Source organism: Manis pentadactyla, chromosome 3 (genome assembly GCF_030020395.1).
Source record: "Manis pentadactyla isolate mManPen7 chromosome 3, mManPen7.hap1, whole genome shotgun sequence".
NCBI lineage: Eukaryota > Metazoa > Chordata > Mammalia > Pholidota > Manidae > Manis > Manis pentadactyla.
In genome coordinates, this window is record NC_080021.1 from 119826746 (window position 1) to 119849171 (window position 22426).

The window sequence follows — 22426 nt, forward strand, 5'->3', positions numbered from 1 at the left end:
CAACTCCATTCACAATTGCATCAAAAAAAATAAAATACCTAGGAATAAACCTAACCAAAGAAGTGAAAGACTTATATTCTGAAAACTACAAGTCACTCTTAAAAGAAATTAAAGGGGACACTAACAGATGGAAACTCATCCCATGCTCATGGCTAGGAAGAATTAATATCGTCAAAATGGCCATCCTGCCCAAAGCAATATACAGATTTGATGCAATCCCTATGAAACTACCAGCAACATTCTTCAATGAACTGGAACAAATAATTCAAAAATTCATATGGAACCACCAAAGACCCCGAATAGCCAAAGCAATCCTGAGAAAGAAGAATAAAGTAGGGTGGATCTCACTCCCCAACTTCAAGCTCTATTATAAAGCCATAGTAATCAAGACAATTTGGTACTGGCAAAAGAACAGAGCCACAGACCAATGGAACAGACTAGACAATCCAGACACTAACCCAGACATATATGGTCAATTAATATTTGATAAAGGAGCCATGGACATACAATGGCGAAATGACAGTCTCTTCAACAGATGGTGCTGGCAAAACTGGATAGCTACATGTAGGAGAATGAAACTGGACCATTGTCTAACCCCATATACAAAAGTAAACTCAAAATGGATCAAAGACCTGAATGTAAGTCACGAAACCATTAAACTCTTGGAAGAAAACATAGGCAAAAACCTCTTAGACATAAACATGAGTGACCTCTTCTTGAACATATCTCCCCGGGCAAGGAAAACAACAGCAAAAATGAGTAAGTGGGACTATATTAAGCTGAAAAGCTTCTGTACAGCAAAAGACACCATCAATAGAACAAAAAGGAACCCTACAGTATGGGAGAATATATTTGAAAATGACACATCCGATAAAGGCTTGACGTCCAGAATATATAAAGAGCTCACACACCTCAACAAACAAAAAACAAATAACCCAATTAAAAAATGGGCAAAGGAACTGAACAGACGGTTCTCCAAAAAAGAAATACAGATGGCCAACAGACACATGAAAAGATGCTCCACATCGCTAATCATCAGAGAAATGCAAATTAAAACTACAATGAGGTATCACCTCACACCAGTAAGGATGGCTGCCATCCAAAAGACAAACAACAACAAATGTTGGCGAGGCTGTGGAGAAAGGGGAACCCTCCTACACTGCTGGTGGGAATGTAAACTTGTTCAACCATTGTGGAAAGCAGTATTGAGGTACATCAAAATGCTCAAAACAGACTTACCATTTGACCCAGGAATTGCACTCCTAGGAATTTACCCTAAGAATGCAGCAATCAGGTATGAGAAAGACCAATGTACCCCTATGTTTATCGCAGCACTATTTACAATAGCCAAGAATTGGAAGCAACCTAAATGTCCATCGATAGATGAATGGATAAAGAAGATGTGGTACATATACACAATGGAATACTACTCAGCTATAAGAAAAGGGCAAATCCAACCATTTGCAGCAACATGGATGGAGCTGGAGGGTATTATGCTCAGTGAAACAAGCCAAGCAGAGAAAGAGAAATACGAAATGATTTCACTCATCTGTGGAATATAAGAACAAAGGAAAAACTGAAGGAACAAAACAGCAACAGAATCACAGAACTCAAGAATGGACTAACAGGTACCAAAGGGAAAGGGACTGGGGAGGATGGGTGGGTAGGGAGGGATAAGGGGGGGCAGAAAAAGAGGGGTATTAAGATTAGCATCCATAGCGGGGTGGGAGAAAAGGGGAGGGCTGTACAACACAGAGAAGACAAGTAGTGATTCTATAACAGTTTGCTACGCTGATGGACAGTGACTGTAAAGGAGTACATAGGGGGGACCTGGAATAGGGGAGAGCCTAGTAAACAAAGTATTCGTCATGTAAGTGTAGATTAATGATTAAAAAAAAAAAAGCAGTTCCTATGTGGTGACCTCCAATGAGTTCTACACAAGGGTATAAAGGGCATATAAAAGTGTAGGCAAAGGGTCTGTTTGTGTTTATACAGAGGATCAAAGCCTAATTGGGCTACCCCGAAAATGAACTAAGATACGATATGAAAAAGAGCTTCCAACATCAGCACTCTCGGGAAGACTCATGACAGAAGATGATCAGCAAAAAAAAAAACTCCAACAAAGATCCACGCACTGCCACAGGTGTAGATGCACTCATCCCACCAGTTCCTGGACTTGCCATGGGAATGATGAAGGAGATATCTAAGCTGGCCTGTGCATACAGTAAAACAACAAATTGGACTGGATCTATACTGTTGGAACTCAACCAAGAATAAGGAGAAGTGCAAATTGTAGCACTCCAAAATCTTACAACCACAGACTATTTATTGTTAAAAGAACATATGGGATATGAACAGTCCCCAGGAATGGGTTGTTCTAATTTATCTGAATTCTCTCAGACTGTTTAAGTTCAGTTGGACAATATCCACCATATCATAGATAAGTTTTCACAAATGCCTAAGGTGCCTAACTGGTTTTCTTGGTTTCACTGGTGATGGCTGGTAATTACAGATATGCTTTGGTTATGTAACTATACTCCTATTATGTTAATGTGTGTGCGCAATTTAAGTAGTAGCTTAAAACCTATCCATGCTGAAGTTACTCTACAAGAAGATATGTCAAAGAAATAATCAATCTTCCCAGGTTTTCTTCTGCCTGCTACTTCTATAGCTTTTCTTCTTCCTACCTAATCACAACCTTTAAATAGAACTCGTGCCACATGTTGAATTTACCGAGTATCATAATTCTTCCAAGTGGTAAAGACACCTCAAGACAAATGCTGGACATAGAAGCCACAGGTCATAAATATGCAAAGAAGTAAAAAGCTAACCTTTTCAAACAATAAGGCTTCTCTCTAACTTACCAACTTAACATTTCCCTGTATGGCCCTGGAAGATGACTGGTTAGCCAGAGACGGGTAAGATTCCTCAAGGGAGGAACAACCTAAGACAGGCACAGTCGCAGGGGGCCATCTGGTGAGAAAATGGGGAGCAACAGAGGTGAGGCTTAGAACCTCCCCCCTCATGTTCTGAGAGAAATCTTCTGCATACATGGATGTTTATTGCCCTCGTCTAGCTCGGATTAACACATAGTCTACAGGCACACACCTGATCATCTACATTTGCTCTCTTACAACACTAAACTCTGTTTTCTACCTTTATCTCGTATCTACCTACCACTTCAGCATTTTATTAAAAATAATAATAATAGAGAAATGTGGTATCCACATATAAATCAAGTTTAAAAATCAAATGAATATTCATATTTGAACTGACTGTTTATAGTTCATAATGCATGAACAAAACCGAAAGCTTCTGTGATGACTGCCCTTGCACTGTTCACCATGTAACTTATTCACTATGTAAGAATTTCTACTCCATGTAAGAATTTGTTCGTTATGCATCAGAAGATTGGAGACTGACGAAAATTAGGCTTGGGGTGGATTAATGATTGTGCATTGAGTATTGACCCCCCTATACAGAAATTTATTGTTGTTAAAAACTATTTGATCAATAAATATGAGAGATGCCCTCACAAAAAAAAAAAAAAAAAGAAGAGAGAATTAAAAAACACAGTTTCGAATATTCCATTAAACATCAATATGCATTTCTTAAATTCTAAGACATCACTCTGATACTACAAAGTTATATATTAGCAGAGTGCAAATCTCTTCAAAATATCCTTAAATTCTCCTTTTCACCTTGAAGTGTCCCTGCCAGATTCTCTACTGTATCTTCCCATTTTACTATATATGTGTTTAAAGTTAAAATCTAGAAATAAGGAATCACTATACCTAGACTAGGGAAAAAACTAAGAAAATAGTAACACAAGCCTCCTATTTCAAACTGTGATCATAGTAACAGCAATTGAGGGATATGAATGGCAGCAGCCAACATTTCTTGCCAGTACTGTATTTAGCCTACTATATATTACCTTATCTAGTCCTCCAAAAACAAAGAGTACTAGTATCACACCCATTTAATACCCAGGGAAACTAGAAAACTTGAAGGTTAATTGGCCAAGGTCTACCACCACTTCTGAGTGGCAGAAATGCCTATGTGCACCGAAAGCCACTGGTTTTGCTCATAACCACTGCATGGCACATATGTCCATCATGGCACATAAGTACAGGGGCCATGGAAGGCTGGCCACTAAAAGAAAAAGGAAAGCCACACGTTCTCGTGTAAAGTGAGATCTAAAAGAGAATCAATGTCAAGAGACACAATCTACCTAAAATGCACCACTCCTCTGATAAACTCAGCCTTCTCTAAACACATCCAACAGAAATCATAAAATAGCCATTTGCAATACTACCTTTCTGAACAAATATTCAGCTCCAAAAGGCACTCAATGATTGTCCTGAGACAGTAAACACCCCCGACTGCACTTCACTTTCCACAGCACTGACAAGTTAACTTTGGGAGGAGGATTTACTTAGTAGGCAGTCAACTTCAGTGTTAGGAGGTATTAAAATATGGCAATAATGTGAATGCATTGGAGCACAGAGAGCAGAAGTAAGTATGGGTAAAGTAAATAGAAAGAGCTGAATGAAATAGGAGGAAACTAAGTTCAGCACTAAAGGATGGGTGGACTCAGGCTAATTTAGAAATCTGGGGGGACAGCCTTTTTGGCGTCTGCAAGACACTGGTTCAAATCCAAAGTCTACCACTAACCAGCTGAGTGGCATTGCAAGTTATTCAACCTCTGTGTGCTGGTTTCTCTCGGTTTAGTAAATGGAGATGATGGTAATGCCAACCTCATGAAGTTGTTATAAACCTCAAGAGGTCATTATGAGCAGGTATGGGTCTGAAAATGCACATACTAAAGAAAAGAATAGGCCCAAAGCCAGCAAGCTCAAGGACGAGTCCCAGTAAGCAGTGGTAGTGGTGACAGTTGATGTTGCTGTCTTTATACTGGGATCATATTTCATTTATTTTGTAGACTAAAATTGTATTACTAGGCCAGATAATTGAGGCATAAAATAGTATTAAGTTCAGCAAAAGTATTTAACAATTTAGAAAAACTATATATAACTAGAGACTTCAAATGCATTCCTACCTTTCTCCTCTATATGTCTTGAGGAAGTCTAATGGTGTGACTAGAAACAGCTGAAGATGGGGACAACTGGAAGAAGAAAGCTAGAAAAGCAAAACAGGTTAAAAAAAGAGAGAGAGAGAGAAAGAAAAGCACCTAACACAAAAAGAAAAAAAAATGACAAGGTTTAGTAAAGGATCAAGGAACTTTTAAGAAAATGTCTCAGTGCACACCAAACCCCAAGTCTAAGGGACAAGGAGGACTGGCCCCTTCCTGACACAAGACATAAAAGGAGCTACAGGGCTATGAGGCAGCCCACCCACACGACAGGATGAGTGTCCTCCAGCACCTTACATGACTACAGATAGAACAGCTGTTAAAGAAATGCAGTATTAAAGCAAAACAAATTCAAACGCCAGTATTCTATTCACAGTTATCTTGAAAATACATTTAAACCGAATCTAAATACAATTAACTCAAAATGCTCAAAATTTTGTTGGTATTGGGACAAAAAATGTTTTCATTCAAAGGTAGCAAACCTGCTGGACAATTTAACCCAAACCAATTTTTGGGTTAAATAGGGTTAAATGGTATTTTTTTTAAATGTGAGACTCAAAGCATGGGGTATTCTGTGGACAAAAGGGTGATGAAAATTTCCAAAGATAATCCATCCCACATCTCTCACCAATCTCCCCTTTGGCATCTATCACACCATTCATCTTCACCTCTAGTTAATACCTTCATTTCCACAAACCAGAGCCAAAAGCAGGTCTTCAGTATAGCTTAATAGCACTTAAAACATTAGAAGACTTTCACTTTGCTCTTTAGATATATAAATATATATTAAAGGTATTTAAGTCTTGAGTGTTGTTATGTCTTCAAATCTACAGCAACTCATAAATCTACCAAACATAAGAAAATCTGGGGGAAAAGCTAAGGTACATACGTTAATAATCACCCCCCAATCTATAGAAGGAGCCATGGAGTGGTACAGTACTTCTTCCCAATACTAGTACGTTTCAAATACCACAAACATGTCAAGGATCCAACTGGAATAGAATTAAGCTCTGTATACCTTTCATCACTCAAATTTCCAAAGACACTATTGGGAAAACTATATAAAGACAACATAAAGAAATAGAGAACAGAGCTGCTATTTTCCACTAGTCATGACAATTTCCTTGTAGAAGGTCCTGAAAACATCTCAAGAACTTTAGAAGGCAGTGTCTGCACTAGAAAACCAACCACTGCTGAGGAATCCTGAATTTGGACTCCACTGTCTTTGCTTGACCCTTTGGAGTTACAGCTCTGGTCCCTTGAGGAGGGCACAGTAGTCAGCACAAAGCCCTGATCCCCTCTGAGGAAGTCAGCACAGTCAATACCTGGGACAGGTCATAATGAATGTAAAATATAACAGTATGAACAACCAAAAGATTGAAAGAAAAGGTGAGAAAAAAGGAGATAAAAAGGAAGAGTAGCAGAGGAGCAGCAACAGGGAGACACTAGGCATTCATGGACTCAATAGCAGAACCAACCCCCAGATCACGACTGTTGTGGGACCCACACTCCATATCAAGTTTATCTCTGAAGCCATAGAAAATGCTGGAAAAGGTCTTAATGACCAGGAAGCTGGAAATGGCTCAGACCATAAAATCACTCTCATACAAAAGCAACCCAACTGTACACTAAAGAGGCAATAATATCATATGCAGAAAAGGCCATTTCTGGGACATTTAAAAAGTGTTCTTACATCTTTACATAATAGCCTAAGAAAGGGAAATGGAAATTCAAAAACTGGCTGCAACTCCAGGTGGGGAATATGTTCCCAGCCCAGGGCAAATTACCTTTGAAATTGAAATCAGTCAAAGGGAGAAATAAAGTGGGAGAAACCTGTTTATTGCTTACAAGCAGTCGTCCACTTCTGCTCGCCGGTGTCTCTAGCAACTCAGCTTCAAAAAGAGAACCCACCCAACCTCTTCAGTATAGATATACCCTCTCACTCCCCCTTGTAATTACCTACTGAAAAGGAGATGGACGACTTCTCTCCACCCCTTGATATGGAGATGCACTAAGACTAGGAGAGAGATTCCGGAAATACTGCAAATTTACCCACACTGGCCAAATTGGTGTTCACTGTAAAACACAAATCTGATTAGGCAATTAACACCAAAACTGCCAAAAAGAAAAGAAAACTTCATGTAAACAAAACATTAATAAGCTGTTGCTTTTCCTTTGGAAAAAGAACATCATTTATAAATTGCTACCACCTAAAAGCTGACCTCATTCATACTGACAGTGAAATACACTTAGGCAAGTAGTAAATTATGAGGGAAAAAAGTCACTTCACAGATTGAGATATCTTTTTCTAAGCTTAATAAATGAATAAAATAGATACTGCACAAGATTGTGAAATCTCGATATGTAATACTTTTCACCAAGAAAGGAAGACTGAATTAAACTTCTATATAATGTGATTAACATATAAGTGCATGCATTAGTTTCCAATCATAAAAAGAATGGAAACCCATGAAATTAGTGACTCAGAGTTCCTGGTAGCATACATTCCTAGAGAAGCCTTAAAAATTGCAAGAGACTCAAGAAACCTGAGCACCCAACACATACTGTCACTCAGGGAAGACTGGCTCAATGCCTCCCATTTCTGATGCCAGGCAACTGTGTCTGGGGAGGTCTTACACTGCACACTAAGTGAAATCTCAACCTGGACAGTGGAGAACTCTGGACTCTGAACAAGGAAGAATTCTCGAACAGGTAAGAGAAGTATAGGTAAGGAGGGACTTCATTAAAGCAAGACTAGCAGTGACTGGCAGCAGCCATGCAGGCAGCAGAGAGGAAGGAAAAGCAAAGGGAAGAAAGGAAAGTTCATTGAACTCCTGCTCAGCATAGGGAAAATCAATTGCCTACTCCTAAAGCCAGGGTCACCTGGCATTCAGCATCTGCTTGAATCTGTGCAGTGTGGAAACTAACCCCCTACCACCCCAGGATTTAGGGGAGTTGCAGAGCACTGGATAGAGTGAGATTATGTTCTAAGACCTTCCCAAAGGCAAAGAAAGGAGATTTTTCAGGCAGGCTAAACTAGAGAGCATGATCTTACAGCTGCAGCCCTGTCTGGATCACCCAGGTGATGGGAACGTGCAAGCCCAAATCAGAGATGTCAGTAGGCCCTCCCTACTTACCTGAAATAGGGCAGATACAGTGAAAACTTGTGCTTAGGTCTGGAAAACAGAATGAAACAGCAAAGTGACAAAAGCACTTACCACTCTAAAAACGCAGAGACAAAATGCAGTAAGTTGAACAGTGAGAAGGCATTATTTAAAAAGTACACACTTGAAGTAAAGGGAGTGTGGGAGACCTCAGAGACAAGGCACGCTTAAAGTTTTGGAGTTTTATAGGGCCTTTTGGGTAGGGGTCAGTGTCACCATAAAGCATGACATATATGGGTTAATCATAACTCCATAACTTAAGTTTTGTCTTAAGAATACTTAGTTAGGTGACTGTGTTGACTCGTATCTTGTCATTCTTTATCCACATAGGTTCATTTACACTTTGGAGGTTTATCTCCTGTCCTGGTTACAAAGTTACTCAATTATGGAGCAGGAAGAAGAGAAAGAACAGCCTAGATTAAGTTAAAGAATAAGCTGGACCTTTTCTGCAGGCTGAGTAGATTTTACAATGGCATGACCCTTGTCTCATTTCCCTGCCCTACTTCACTTCCTAATGTCACTTCATTCTGGATGCTATCACCACTTGACATTCCATGGATACATGCTCTTTGAAAAGACACAACAGGTATGTACACAAATGGGTAAGGGCTCATTAGAATCTACATGAAACTGTCCTGTGTCAATCATGAGACTTGAAAGAAGAGCTTCCAAAGACACAAATGTCAATGTCCCCAGTACTTTTGGAAAGGCATTTCCACTGACAGAATTCACTATTTAGAGGGAGATGTGAAGAGGAGTAACCAAGATGGCGGCATGAGTAGAGCAGCGGAAATCTCCTCCCAAAACCATATATATTTTTGAAATTACAACAAATACAACTATTCCTAAAAGAGAGACAAGTGGATACAGCACAATAGCCAGACTACACTTACATCTGCGAGAACTCAACACCTCACGAAGGGGGTAAGAAACAAGCCACGGCAAGGGGGTACCTGAACACTCCCCCAACCCCAGCAGAAGGAAAGGAGTCAGAGTGGGGAGGGAGAGGGAGCCCAGGATGCTAAACAACCAGCTCTAGAAATTCACACCAGGAGCGCAGATACACATTGCATGGTGTGCTGGATATTAGGGAAATGGAAGAGTAAAATCTGCAAGTGGGTCCCCCCACCCTGTTCCCCTGGGACAACAGAAGAGCGAGTGCTTTTTGAAAGTCTTAAAGGAACAGGGGACTCACAGCTGGATGGAAGTGTCCCAGCACACTCAACCCAGCAGGCTGGAAATTCTGAGGAACTTGTGACGACCGAGCACCCTGGGTGGCAATGCACACCAGAAGCCCCTCATGGCAATACACAGCCAGCCATCATTCCCTCAGCTGGCGAAGCCCTGACACACTGGCCAAGCAGCCGGAGAGGGGCCGCAAGCGCCTGTGGCAGCTGAGCGGCCAGAGAGCGGCGCACGCCCACAGCAGAGGAATGGCCGGAGTGCGGCCGGATGCACCCACATAGGCAGAGACTGGAGAGCAGCCAGAAGCACCAGCAGTGGCAGACCAGCCTGAGAGCAGCCATGCAGGCCCACATAGGCGGGACAGCAGGAGAGTGGCAGCACCCAAAGCAACAGCCCAGAATCTCGTCCGAGGGCGCAGCCGCCCAAACAAGACCTTTGGACCGCCGCAGGCATGCAGCTACATGGCGCAGGCAGAGGAAACCAGGGAAAGGTGCAAAGGGGTGCCATTCCTGCAGGAGAGCACACCCGGCACATCTGCCACTCCCCACAGGGCTCTGGGCTATCCTGACAGCGACCCCGCGCATTGCAGCTTAGGGGATTAATCCGGAGGCTACTCCAGGTGTATGGGAAACCGACACAGGCAGTGGAGAAGAGAAAGGTGAACAGCAAGCAGGAAAGTACTTTGTTTACCCAGCTGACAGACACGCTACTTGCCTACAGCTGCCTCTATCACCATGAAAAGGCAGAAGAATTTGGTCCAGTCCACAATTACCCAGACAACACCCTGAGAGAGGGCCGGATAAGACAGATATAACCAATCTTCCTGAAAAAGAATTCAAAATAAAAGTCATAACCATGCTGATGGACCTGCAGAGAAACATGCAAGAGCTCAAGTAAGGAGGGAGAATACAGAAATAAAACAATATCTGGAAGGACATTAGAGCAGACTGGATGAGGTGCAAGAGACCATTAATGGAATAGAAATCAGAGAACAGGAATACAGAGAAGCTTAGGCAGAAAGAGACAAAAGGATCTCCAGGAATGAAAGAATATTAAGAGAACAGTGTGACCAATCCAAATGAAACAATATTCACATTACAGGGGTACCAGAAGAAGAAGAAGAGAGAAAAAGGGATAGCAAGTGTCCTTGAAGAAATAATAGCTGAAAACTTCCCCAAACTGGGGGAGGAAAAAGTCTCTCAGACCATGGAGGCCCACAGAACTCCCAACACAAGGGACCCAAGGAGGACAACACCAAGACATATAATACCTAAAATGGCAATGATCAAAGACAAGGAAAGAGTATTAAAGGCAGCCAGAGAGAGAAAAAAGGTCACCTACAAAGGAAAACCCATCAGGCTATCATCAGACTTCTCAACAGAAACCTTACAGGCCAGAAGAGAATGGCATGATATATTTAATGCAATGAAACAGAAGAGCCTTGAAACAAGAACACTATATCCATCATAATTATCATTTAAATATGAAAGAGGGATTAAACAACTCCCAGACAAACAAAAGTTCAGGGAATTTGCCTCCCACAAACCAGCTCTACAGGATATTTTAAAACGACTGCTCAAGATGGAAGCACTCCTAAGACTAAATAGATGTCACCAGAGAAAATAAAGTCACACCAAAGAAAGCAGACCAACCAAATACTAAGACAAAAAAAAAAAAACAACTACTCACGAAAGCAGTCGAAGGAAACAAAAAATAACACAGAAAAAAACACCTAACATATAAAGAATGGAGGAGAAGGAATAAGAAGGGAGAGAAATAAAGAATCATCAGACTGTGTTTACAATAGCTTAATAAGCAAGTTAACTTAAATGGTTAGATAGTAAAGAACCTACCCTTGAAACTTTGGTAAACACGAATCAAAAGCTTGCAATACCAATAAGTACATATCTCTCAATAATCACCCTAAATGTAAATAGATTAAGAGGATCATACACCATGAATGCAATAATCAAAAGGCACAGAGTAATAGAATGGATAACAAAGCAAGACCCATCTATATGCTGCTTAGAAGAGACTCACCTCAAACCCAAAGACACACACAGACTAAAAGTCCAGGGATGGAAAAAGGTATTTCATGCAAACAATAGGGAGAAAAAAGCAGGTGTTGTAGTACTTGTATCAGACAAAATAGACATCAAAACAAAGAAAATAACAAAAGATAAAAAAACATTATATAATGATAAGGGGATCAGTCCAACAAGAGGATATAAGCATTATCAATATACATGTAGGCAATACAGGAGTACCAACATATGTGAAACAAATACTAACAGAATTAAAGGAGGAAATAGAATGCAATGCATTCATTCTAGGAGACACGAACACCCCACTCAGTACAAAGGACAGATCCACAAGACAGAAAATAAGTAAGGACATAGAGGCAATGAACAACACACTAGAACAGATGGACCTAATAGACATCTACAGAACCCTACACCCAAAAGCAACAGGATACAAAATCTCATCAGGTGCACATGGAACTTTCTCCAGAATAGACCACATACTAGGCCACAAAAAAAGCCTCACTAAATTCAAAAGATTGAAATTCTAACAAACAAGTTCTCAGACGACAAATGTATAACATTAGAAATAAATTGTACAAAGAAAACAAAAAAAGGCTCACAAACACATGGAGGCTTAACAACATGCTCCTAAATAATCAATGGATCAATGACCAAATTAAAATACAGATCAAGCAACATATGGAGACAAATGACAACAACAGCACAAAGCCCCAGCTTCTGAGGGATGAAGCAAAGGCACCTGTAAGAGGAAAGTATAAAGCAATCCAGGCCTATTTAAAGAAGGAAGAACAATCCCAAATGAATAGTTTAAAGTCACAATTATTGAAATTGGAAAAAGAGGAACAAATGAGGCCCAAAGTCAGCAGAAGGAGGGACATAATAAAGATCAGAAAAGAAATGAATAAAATTGAGAAGAATGAAACAATAGAAAAAAATCAATGAAACCAAGAGCTGGTTCTATGAGAAAATAAACAAAATAGATAAGCCCAAAGCCAGACTTATTAAGATAAAAAGAGAATCTACACACATCAACAAAATCAGAAATGAGAAAGGAAAAATCACGATGGACCCCATAGAAATACAAAGAATTATTACAGAATACTATGAAAATCTTATGCTAACAAGCTGGAAAACCAAGAAGAAATGGACAACTTCCTAGAAAAATACAACCTCCCAAGACTGACAAAGGAAGAAACAGAAAATCTAAACAGACCAATTACCAGCAATGAAATTAAACCAGCAATCGAGAAACTACCCAAGAACAAAACTCCCAGGCCAGATGGATTCACTGCTGAATTTTATCAGACATACAGACAAGACATAATAATGATTCTCCTTAAAGTTTTCCAAAAAAATGAAGACATGGAGATACTTCCAAACTCATTCTATGAAGCCAGCATCACTCTAATACCAAAACCAGGAAATGACCCCACAAAGAAAGAAATTACAGACCAATATTGTTGATGAACATAGATACAAAAATATTCAACAAAATATTAGCAAACAGAATTCAAAAATACATGAAGACAACCATACACCATGATTAAGTGGGATTCATCTCAGGGATGCAAGAATGGTAGAACATTTGAAAATCCATCAATATCACCCACCACATCAACAAAAAGGAAGACAAAAACCACATGGTCATCTCCAGAGACACTGAAGAAACATTCAACAAAATTCAACATCCATTCATAATAAAAACTCTCAACAAAATGGGTAGAGAGGGCAAGTACCTCAACATAATAAAGGCCATATATGACAAACCCACAGTCAACATCATACTTCACAGCAAGAAGCTGAAAGCTTTTCCTCTAAGATCGGGAACAAGACAGGGATGCCCACTATCCCCACCATTATTCAACATAGTACTGGAAGTCCCAGCCATGGCAAACAGATAAAAGAAAGAAATACAAGGCACCCAGATTGGTAAAGAAGAAGTCAAACTGTGACTATTTGCAGATGACATGATATTGCACATAAAAACCTTAAGGACTCCACTCCAAAACTACTAGAACTAATGTCTGAATTCAGTGAAGTTGCAGGATACAAAACTAATACACAGAAATATGTTGCTTTCCTATACACTAACAACGAATTAACAGAAAGAGAAATCAGGAAAACAATTGTATTCACAATTGCATCAAAAAGAATAAAACACCTAGGAATAAACCTAACTAAGGAAGTGAAAGACCTATACCCTGAAAACTACAAGACACACTTAAAGGAAACTAAAGAGGACCCTAACAAATGGAAACTCATCTCATGCTCTTGGCTAGGAAAAATTAATATTGTCAAAATGGCCATCCTGCCTATAGCAATCTTCAGATTCAATGCAATGCCTATCAAAATACCAACAGCATTCTTCAGCGAACTGGAACAAATAGTTTTAAAATTCATATGGAACCAAAAAGACCACGAACAGCCAAAACAATCCTGAGAAGAAAGAATAAAGCAAGGGGGATCTCGCTTCCCAACTTCAACCTATACTACAAAGACACAGTAATCAAGACAATTTGATACTGGCACAAGAACAGAGCCACAGACCAGTGGCACAGAATAGAGAGTCCAGATATTAACCCAAACACATATGGTAAATTAATATATGATAAAGGAGCCATGGACATACAGTGGGGAAATGACAGCCTCTTCAACAGCTGGTGTTGGCAAAACTGTGCAGCTACATGCAAGAGAATAAAACTGGATCACTGTCTAACCCCATACACAAAAGTAAACTCAAAATGGATCAAAGACCTGAATGTAAGTCATGAAACCATAAAACTCTTCAGAAAAAACACAGGCAAAAATCACTTGGACATAAACATGAGCAACTTCATGAACATATCACCTCAGGGAAAGGAAACAAAAGCAATAATGAACAAGTGGGACTATATCAAGCTGAAAATCTTGTACAGCAAAGGACACCACCAGGAGAACAAAAAGGCACCCTACAGTATGGGAGAATATATTCATAAATGATAGATCCGATAAAGGGTTGACATCCAATATATATAAAGAGTTCCTGCACCTCAGCAAACAAAAAGCAAATAATCCAATTAAAAAATGGGCAGAGGAGCTGAACAGACAGTTCTCCAAAGAAGAAATTCAGATGACCAACAGACACATGAAAAGATGTTCCACATCGCTAGTCATCAGAGAAATGCAAATTAAAACCACAATGAGATATCACCTCACACCAGTAAGGATGGCCACCATCCAAAAGACAAAGAACAACAACAAATGTTGGCGAGGTTGTGGAGAAAGGGGAACCCTTCTGTACTACTGGTTGGGAATATAAATTAGTTCAACCATTGTGGAAAGCAATATGGAGGTTCCTCAAAAAACTCAAAATGGAAATACCACTTGACCCAGGAATTCCACTTCTAGGAATTTACCCCAAGAATGCAGCAGCCCAGTTTGAAAAAGACATTTGCACCCTATGTTTACTGCAGCACTATTTACAAAAGTCAAGATATGGAAGTAACCTAAGTGTCCATCAGTAGACGAATGGATAAAGAAGATGTGGTACATATACACAATGGAATATTATTCAGCCATAAGAAGAAAACCAATCCTACCATTTGCAACAACATGGATGGAGCTAGAGGGTATTATGCTCAGTGAAATAAGCCAGGCAGAGAAAGACAAGTATCAAATGATTTCACTCATATGTGGGGTATAAGAACAAAGAAAAAACTGAAGGAAGAAAACAGCAGCAGACTCACAGAACCCAAGAATGGACTAACAGTTGCCAAAGGGAAAGGGACTAGGGAGGATGGGTGGTAAGGGAGGGATAAGAGGGGGGGAAAAAAGAAAGGGAGCATTATGATTAGCATGTATAATGTGGGGCTGGAGCACAGGGAGGGCGGTACAAAACAGAGAAGACAAGTAGTGATTCTACAGCATCTTACGACACTGATGAACAGTGACTGTAATCGGGTATGTGGTGGGGACTTGGTGAAGGGGGGAGTCTAGTAAACATAATGTTTCTCATGTAATTGTAGATTAATAATACCAAAAAAAAGGGAAAAAAAAGCGTGTACCCATACTTGTGGAATATTCATATTTTATTGTAGAAATATCAATGTTTTGATAACAGAGTTCTGCCTCAGATATCTTAATAGGTGTTATTTAATTATGATACATCTTCCAGATTAACTTTCTAGTTTTTGAAAATATCTGGATTTTAGTATCTGGCCATAGGAATTTCAGGCAAGGTAGAGTGATGCTCCCAGAGGTGTGTTGGAGCCGACAAGGATTTGTTAAATTTCCAGGAATTTTGCAATCCCATTGTTAACACAGCCGTTATTAAATATTAAATTATGCAAATATAATTTTATATAAGTTGACAATTTAATTAACTAATAAATCAATTGATTAAAATCAGAGGTAATAAATACTTAAACTTGCCACTAATTACTTCATAGCATTTCATATGTAGGACTTAGAGTGATTTGTGTCTACTGCATCTATCTAATGGTGGGTGACAAGAAGCTGCCCAACCCAACACTGCCTGATGGCACACTGGCATCCTGAAATAAGCCACATCCAAATGTCTACACCACAGAAACCAGCAAACACAACACCCCAGTGAGTTACTGACCATGTACTGCACATAGTTTTAGGCTTTCCTGACACTGTGAAAACAGAGATGAATTCATGACCACCCTCAGGACCTTATGGTTTAGCAGACATGTTTCAGTGCAACAGACAGTGTGACACTGGGATTTGGGAGCCAGAGTCCACAGAGTAGAAGCTTCAAGAACCCCAGTATCCCTTTCTCAGGGTTCTGTTTGCCATCAGATGAGGTAGGTGTAGGCAGGCTACTTCACACTGGCCTTCCACCCATTCCCAGTGCATTAAATTAGGGGTTCAGCTCCCAGGCACCATTAGGGTGGGACTGTGGTCCACTTCAGTTAGTGCTACATCCCCAGGGGCTAGGCCAGTAAGTGGCTCATAGTAGGTACACAGTAAATATTTACTGAAAGAATGAATGAATCCTCCAAAGCACACATGGCTCAATGTGTGCTGTATTTCAAACCCCATAAGGTATGAAAAATTGCCAGTCAATCAGACCATCTGTGAAACCTCTTCTAGTAAGAAAATTCATGGAGGGGAAAAAAATGAGTACTCCTTCATATTCATAAAGACAGAAGTATGTATTTCCTTTACTTACAGGTTTAAATAAGTTTTTTTGATTGAGTCTGAAGTCTTTTACTTGCAATCTTGCCTCTATGAAAAAAATAACAAAGTTCCACATAACTGTCTTTAAAATGAAGTTTTAGAGCACAAACATTCCTAAATTGCAGACAACAAACCAAAATATATAGTCACCATAGCAACTTTTTCTCAAGCTCTCATAGCCTTAATTTAAGAGGTAAGAAAAAGTTTTAAAAACCCACCACTCAAAAAAAGTAAATAATCAAAATATTTCATAAATACCCAAATAATACAGAAAATGCAGAAGCTTAGTTATTAAAGGATATTGATAATGTTTCTTTTCTACTCTTAACACATTATTTATAATCGGCACTTGGAAGAGTTCTTATTTGCTGCCTAAGAGAAACCTTCATCCTATAACTGCAGTATAACTGTTATTTCACACATGGCATTTGCATAAGAAACGCAAATGCAAAGAGAGGGAAAGACTGCCAATGCTTAAGCACCTAACATTATAAATGCTTCCTTTAGAGAAAAGAAATTTTAAATCTCCCCAATCTGTAGTATGAGACTCAAACAGCTTTCAGCCCCAAGATCCAACCTATCTTCCCTAAGGGAAAACACAATCCTCATATTCTGTGAATCCTTTCCAGATGACTTCTGAATGCACAGGCAAACTTCAAGGGGCACCTTGTACAAACTGCCTGAAGCCTAAGACAGCACAGCCTCTCACGCAGACAGCAGGAACTCTGTCTCCAGAACATGGGCCGCCACAAGGTTAGACCACACACCGGCCACCATCTTGTGTAAAGGGTACAGAGACACAGCAAAGCACACAGTCTCTGTCTCCTCACCCCTGGCACATAGAGTCTCTCTTCTCTCCACCTACATAAGCAGTTCCCTCCCTGTCCACTATAGCTGTAAGCAACGTCACCCAGCCAGCAGCTCCCAGAATGCACGTAAGTCCCAATAAACCCTCACATCTCATACGGCGTCTCTGGGTCTTTCTTCATCTTTCAAGTGCCTTCCCATTACAATTCACCCACTTGGATATGCAACTCGAAGTGTGATCATACATTGGGGAAACTGCTGACCATCCTACAACACACAGGACAGCCCACACAACAAAGAACAACTCAGCACCAAAGCAATCCTGCCAAAGGTGAGAGCCTGTTATAGGTGACACCCAAAAGTATAAAGTACACTAACTGACCCTATCCATCCCATCTGATGGGCACTCACACAGGACATTATGAATTTAGATGTGACTGCCTTAAGTGGAGCCACTAATATTTTAAAAGAATATGTAACAGTGGCCTCTCAATTGACACTGTCAAAACTTGGTACAAAGCATTTTTTCCTAATTACAAAAATGATGGATGCTCACTGTAGAGAATTGTGGAATTAAGAGAGAAAAAATCTTTTTGTGACAAATTAATAAAAAAGCAAGGCAGGGCAGTCTCATTAATTTGTAAATCTTTTTCCAGAAAGTGCTAAATCCCAACAATGAACACATTGTGAAAGGACCACTGGCTTCCATAATTTTTTGTTAAAACGTCACAATTTTTCACATAGGAACTTTAATAAGACAACTCTCACTCACATCATCAGAAAATAACAGAGTGAGATGTTAGAATGCACTAAAAACTCCTTAAATGTAAGACAGTATGTGAGAAAGAGAAGACCACAAAGAGAAAAATAAGGAAGAAAAAAGACGAAACCAGGAAAACACAAGCAAGAAACCTACTTCCTATTCACTGTATGTGGTTTTAAAACCACAACACAATTTGGGGTTTTTTTTCTTTTTTTCTTTTGGTATCATTAATCTACAATTACATGAGGAACATAATGTTTACTAGACTCCCCCCATTACCAAGTCCCCCACACATATCCCATCACAGATACTTTTCATCAGTGTAGTAAGAGGCTGTAGAATCACTACTAGTTTTCTCTGTGTTGCGCAGACCTCCCCGTGCAGCCCCCCTACATAATGCATGCTAATCGTAAAGCCCCCATTCTTTCCCCCCTCTTACCCAGCCCTTAGCACCCATCCTCCCCAGTCCTTTTCCCTTTGGTAACTGTTAGTCCATTCTTGGGTTCTGTGAGTCTGCTATTGTTTTATTCCTTCAGTTTTTTCATTGTTCTTAACTCAATATATGAGTGAAATCATTTCATATTTGTCTTTCTCTGCCTGGCTTATTTCACTGAGCATAATACCCTCTAGCTCCATCCATGTTGTTGAAAATGGTAGGATTGGTTTTCTTCTTATGGCTGAATAATATTCCATAGTGTATATGTACCACATCTCCTTTATCCATTCATCTACTGATGGACATTTAGGTTGCTTCCATTTCTTGGCTATTGTAAATAGTGCAGCGATAAACATAGGAGTGCATCTGTCTTTTCAAACTGGGCTGCTGCATTCTTGGCATAAATTCCTAGAAGTGGAATTCCTGGGTCAAATGTTATGTCTATTTTGAGCTTATTGAGGAACTTCCATACTGCTTTCCACAATGGTTGAACTAATTTACATTCCCACCAGCAGTACAGGAGGGTTCCCTTTTCTCCACAACCTCACCAACATTTGTTGTTCTTTATCTTTTGGATGGTGGCCATCCTTACTGGTGTGAGGTGATATCTCATTGTGGTTTTAATTTGCATTTCTCTGATGACTAGCGATGTGGAACATCTTTTCATGTGCCTGTTGGCCATCTGAATTTCTTCTTTGGAGAACTGTCTGTTCAGCTCCTCTGCCCATTTTTTAATTGGATTATTTGCTTTTTGTTTGCTGAGGTGCAGGAACTCTTTATATATATTGGATGTCAACCCTTTATCGGATCTGTCATTTATGAATATATTCTCCCATACTGTAGGGTAACTTTTTGTTCTATTGATGGTGTCCTTTGCTGTACAGAAGCTTTCGGCTTGATATAGTCTCACTTGTTCATTTTTTCCTTTGTTTCCCTTCCCTGAAGTGATATGTTCATGAAGAAGTTGCTCATGTTTATGTCCAAGAGATTTTTGCTATGTTTTTTCTCTAATGGTTTCATGACTTACATTCAGGTATTTGATCCATTTCGAATTTACTTTTCTGTATGGGGTTAGACAATGATGCAGTTTCATTATCTTGCATGTAGCTGCACAGTTTTGCCAACACCAGCTGTTGAAGAGGCTGTCATTTCCCCACTGTATGTCCATGGCTCCTTTATCATATATTAATTTACCATATGTGTTTGGGTTAATATCTGGACTCTCTATTCTGTGCCACTGGTCTGTGGCTCTGTTCTTGTGCCAGTACCAAATTGTCTTGATTACTGTGGCTTTGTAGTAGAGCTTGAAGTTGGGGAGCGAGATCCCCCCCACTTTATTCTTCCTTCTCAGGATTGCTTTAGCTATTCAGGGTCTTTGGTGGTTCCATATGAATTTTAAAACTATTTGTTCCAGTTTGCTGAAGAATGCTGTTGGTATTTTGATAGTCATTGCATTGAATATGAAGATTGCTTTACGCAGAAAGGACATTTTGACAGTATTAATTTTTCCTAGCCAAGAGCATGGGGATGAGTTTCCATTTGCTAGTGTCCTCTTTAATTTCTCTTAAGAGTGTCTTATAGTTTTCAGGGTATAGGTCTTTCACTTCCTTGGTTAGGTTTATTCCTAGGTGTTTTATTCTTTTTGATGTAATTGTGAATGCAACTGTTTCCTGATTTCTCTTTCTGTTAATTCGTTGTTAGTGTATAGGAAAGCAACATATTTCTGTGTATTAATTTTGTATCCTGCAACTTCGCTGAATTAAGATATTAGTTCTAGTAGTTTTGGAGTGCAGTCCTTAAGGTTTTTATGTACAGTACCATGTCATCTGCAAACAGTGACAGTTCGACTTCCTCTTTACCAATCAGGATGCCTTGTATTTCTTTGTTTTGTCTGATTGCCATGGCTAGGACCTCCAGTACTATGTTGAATAACAGTGGGGAGAGTGGGCATCCCTGTCTTGTTCCCGATCACAGAGAAAAAGCTTTCAGCTTCTCGTTGTTCAGTATGATGTTGGCTGTGGGTTTGTTGTATATCGCCTTTATTATGTTGAGGTATTTGCCCTCTATACCCATTTTGTTGAGAGTTTTTATCATGAATGGATGTTGAATTTTGTCAAATGCTTTTTCAGCATCTATGGAAATGATCATGTGGTTTCTGCCCTTCTTTTTGTTGATGTAGTAGATGCTGTTGATGGATTTTGAAATGTTCTACCATCCTTGCATCCCTGAGATGAATACCACTTGATCCTGGTGTACGATTGTCTTGATGTATTTTTGAATTCGGTTTGCTAATATTTTGTTGAGTATTTTTGCATCTATGTTCATCAGGGATATTGGTCTGTAATTTTCTTTTTTGTTGGGGTCTTTTCCTGGTTTTGGTATTAGAGAGATGCTGGCTTCATAGAATGAGTTTGGAAGTATTCCCTCATTTCTATTTTTTGAAACCTTTAAGGAGAATGGATATTATGTCTTCTGTATATGTCTGATAAAATTCAGTGGTGAATCCATCTGGTCCAGGGGTTTTGTTCCTGGGTAGTTTTTTGATTACTGCTTCAATTTCTTTCTTTCCTTGTATTTGGTCTGTTTAGATTTTCTGTTTCTTCCTTGGTCAGTCTTGGAAGGTTGTATTTTTCTAGGAAGTTGTCCATTTCTTCTTGGTTTTCCAGCTTGTTAGCATATTGATTTTTGTAGTATTCTCTAATAAGTTTTTGTATTTATGTGGGGTACATTGTGATTTTTCCTTTCTCATTTCTGATTCTGTTGATGTGTGTAGATTCTCTTTTTCTCTTAATAAGTCTGGCTAGGGGCTTATCTATTTCATTTATTTTTTTCAGAGAACCAGCATTTGGTTTCATTGATTTTTTTCTATTGTTTTATTGTTTGCAATTTTATTTAATTCTTCTCTGATCTTTATGATGTGGTTCCTTCTGCTGACTTTAAACCTCATTTGTTCTTCTTTTTTCCAGTTTCAATAATTGAGACCTTACACAATTCATTTGGGATTGTTCTTTCTTCTTTCGATTGGCCTGGATTGCTGTATGCTTTCCTCTTAGAACTGCCTTCACTGTGTCCCACAGAAGTTGGAGCATTATGCTGTTGGTGTTATTAGTCCTCATATATTGCTTCATCTCTGTTTTAATTTGGTGAATCACCCATTGATTATTAAGGAGCATGTTGTTAAGCCTTCACGTGTTTGTGAGCCTTTTTGTTTTCCTTGTACAATTTATTACTAGTATTATGCCTTTGTGGTCTGAGAACCTGGTTGTTAGAATTTCAATCTTTTTGAATGTACGGAGGCTCTTTTTGTGGCATAGTGTGTGGTCTATTCTGGAGAATGTTCCATGTGCACTTGAGAAGAATGTGTATCCTGCTCCTTTCGGGTGTAGAGTTCTGTAGATGTCTGTGAAGTCCACCTGTTCTAGTGTGTTATTCAGTGCCTCTGTGTCCTTACTAATTTTCTGTCTGGTGGATCTGTCCTTTGGAGTGAGTGGTGTGTTGAAGTCTCCTAAAATTAATGCACTGCATTCTATTTCCTCCTTTAATTCTGTTAGTATTTGTTTCACATATGTTGGTGCTCCTGTATTGCATACATGTATATTGATAATAGTTATATCCTCTTGCTGGGTTGACCCCTTTATCATTATGTAATGTCCTTCTTTATCTCTTGCTACTTTCTTTGTTTCGATGTCTATTTTGTCTGATAGAAGTACTGCAACACCTGCTTTTTTCTACCTATTGTTTGCATGAAAT

General features: G+C 39.4%; 1 protein-coding gene across 27 annotated transcripts in view; it reads right to left on the reverse strand.

The window, feature by feature from the left end:
* PARD3 (par-3 family cell polarity regulator) overlaps positions 1 to 22426 on the reverse strand; it is an 815317-nt gene that overhangs the window by 461156 nt on the left and 331735 nt on the right. The window contains exon 3 of one of the 27 annotated variants that reach the window (XM_057498385.1): positions 16663 to 16718. The exons of the other annotated variants lie outside the window; for them this stretch is intronic. The gene's annotated coding sequence lies outside the window, so the exon portion shown is untranslated. The remainder of the gene's footprint in view (positions 1 to 16662; positions 16719 to 22426) is intronic. 27 annotated transcript variants of the gene reach the window in all.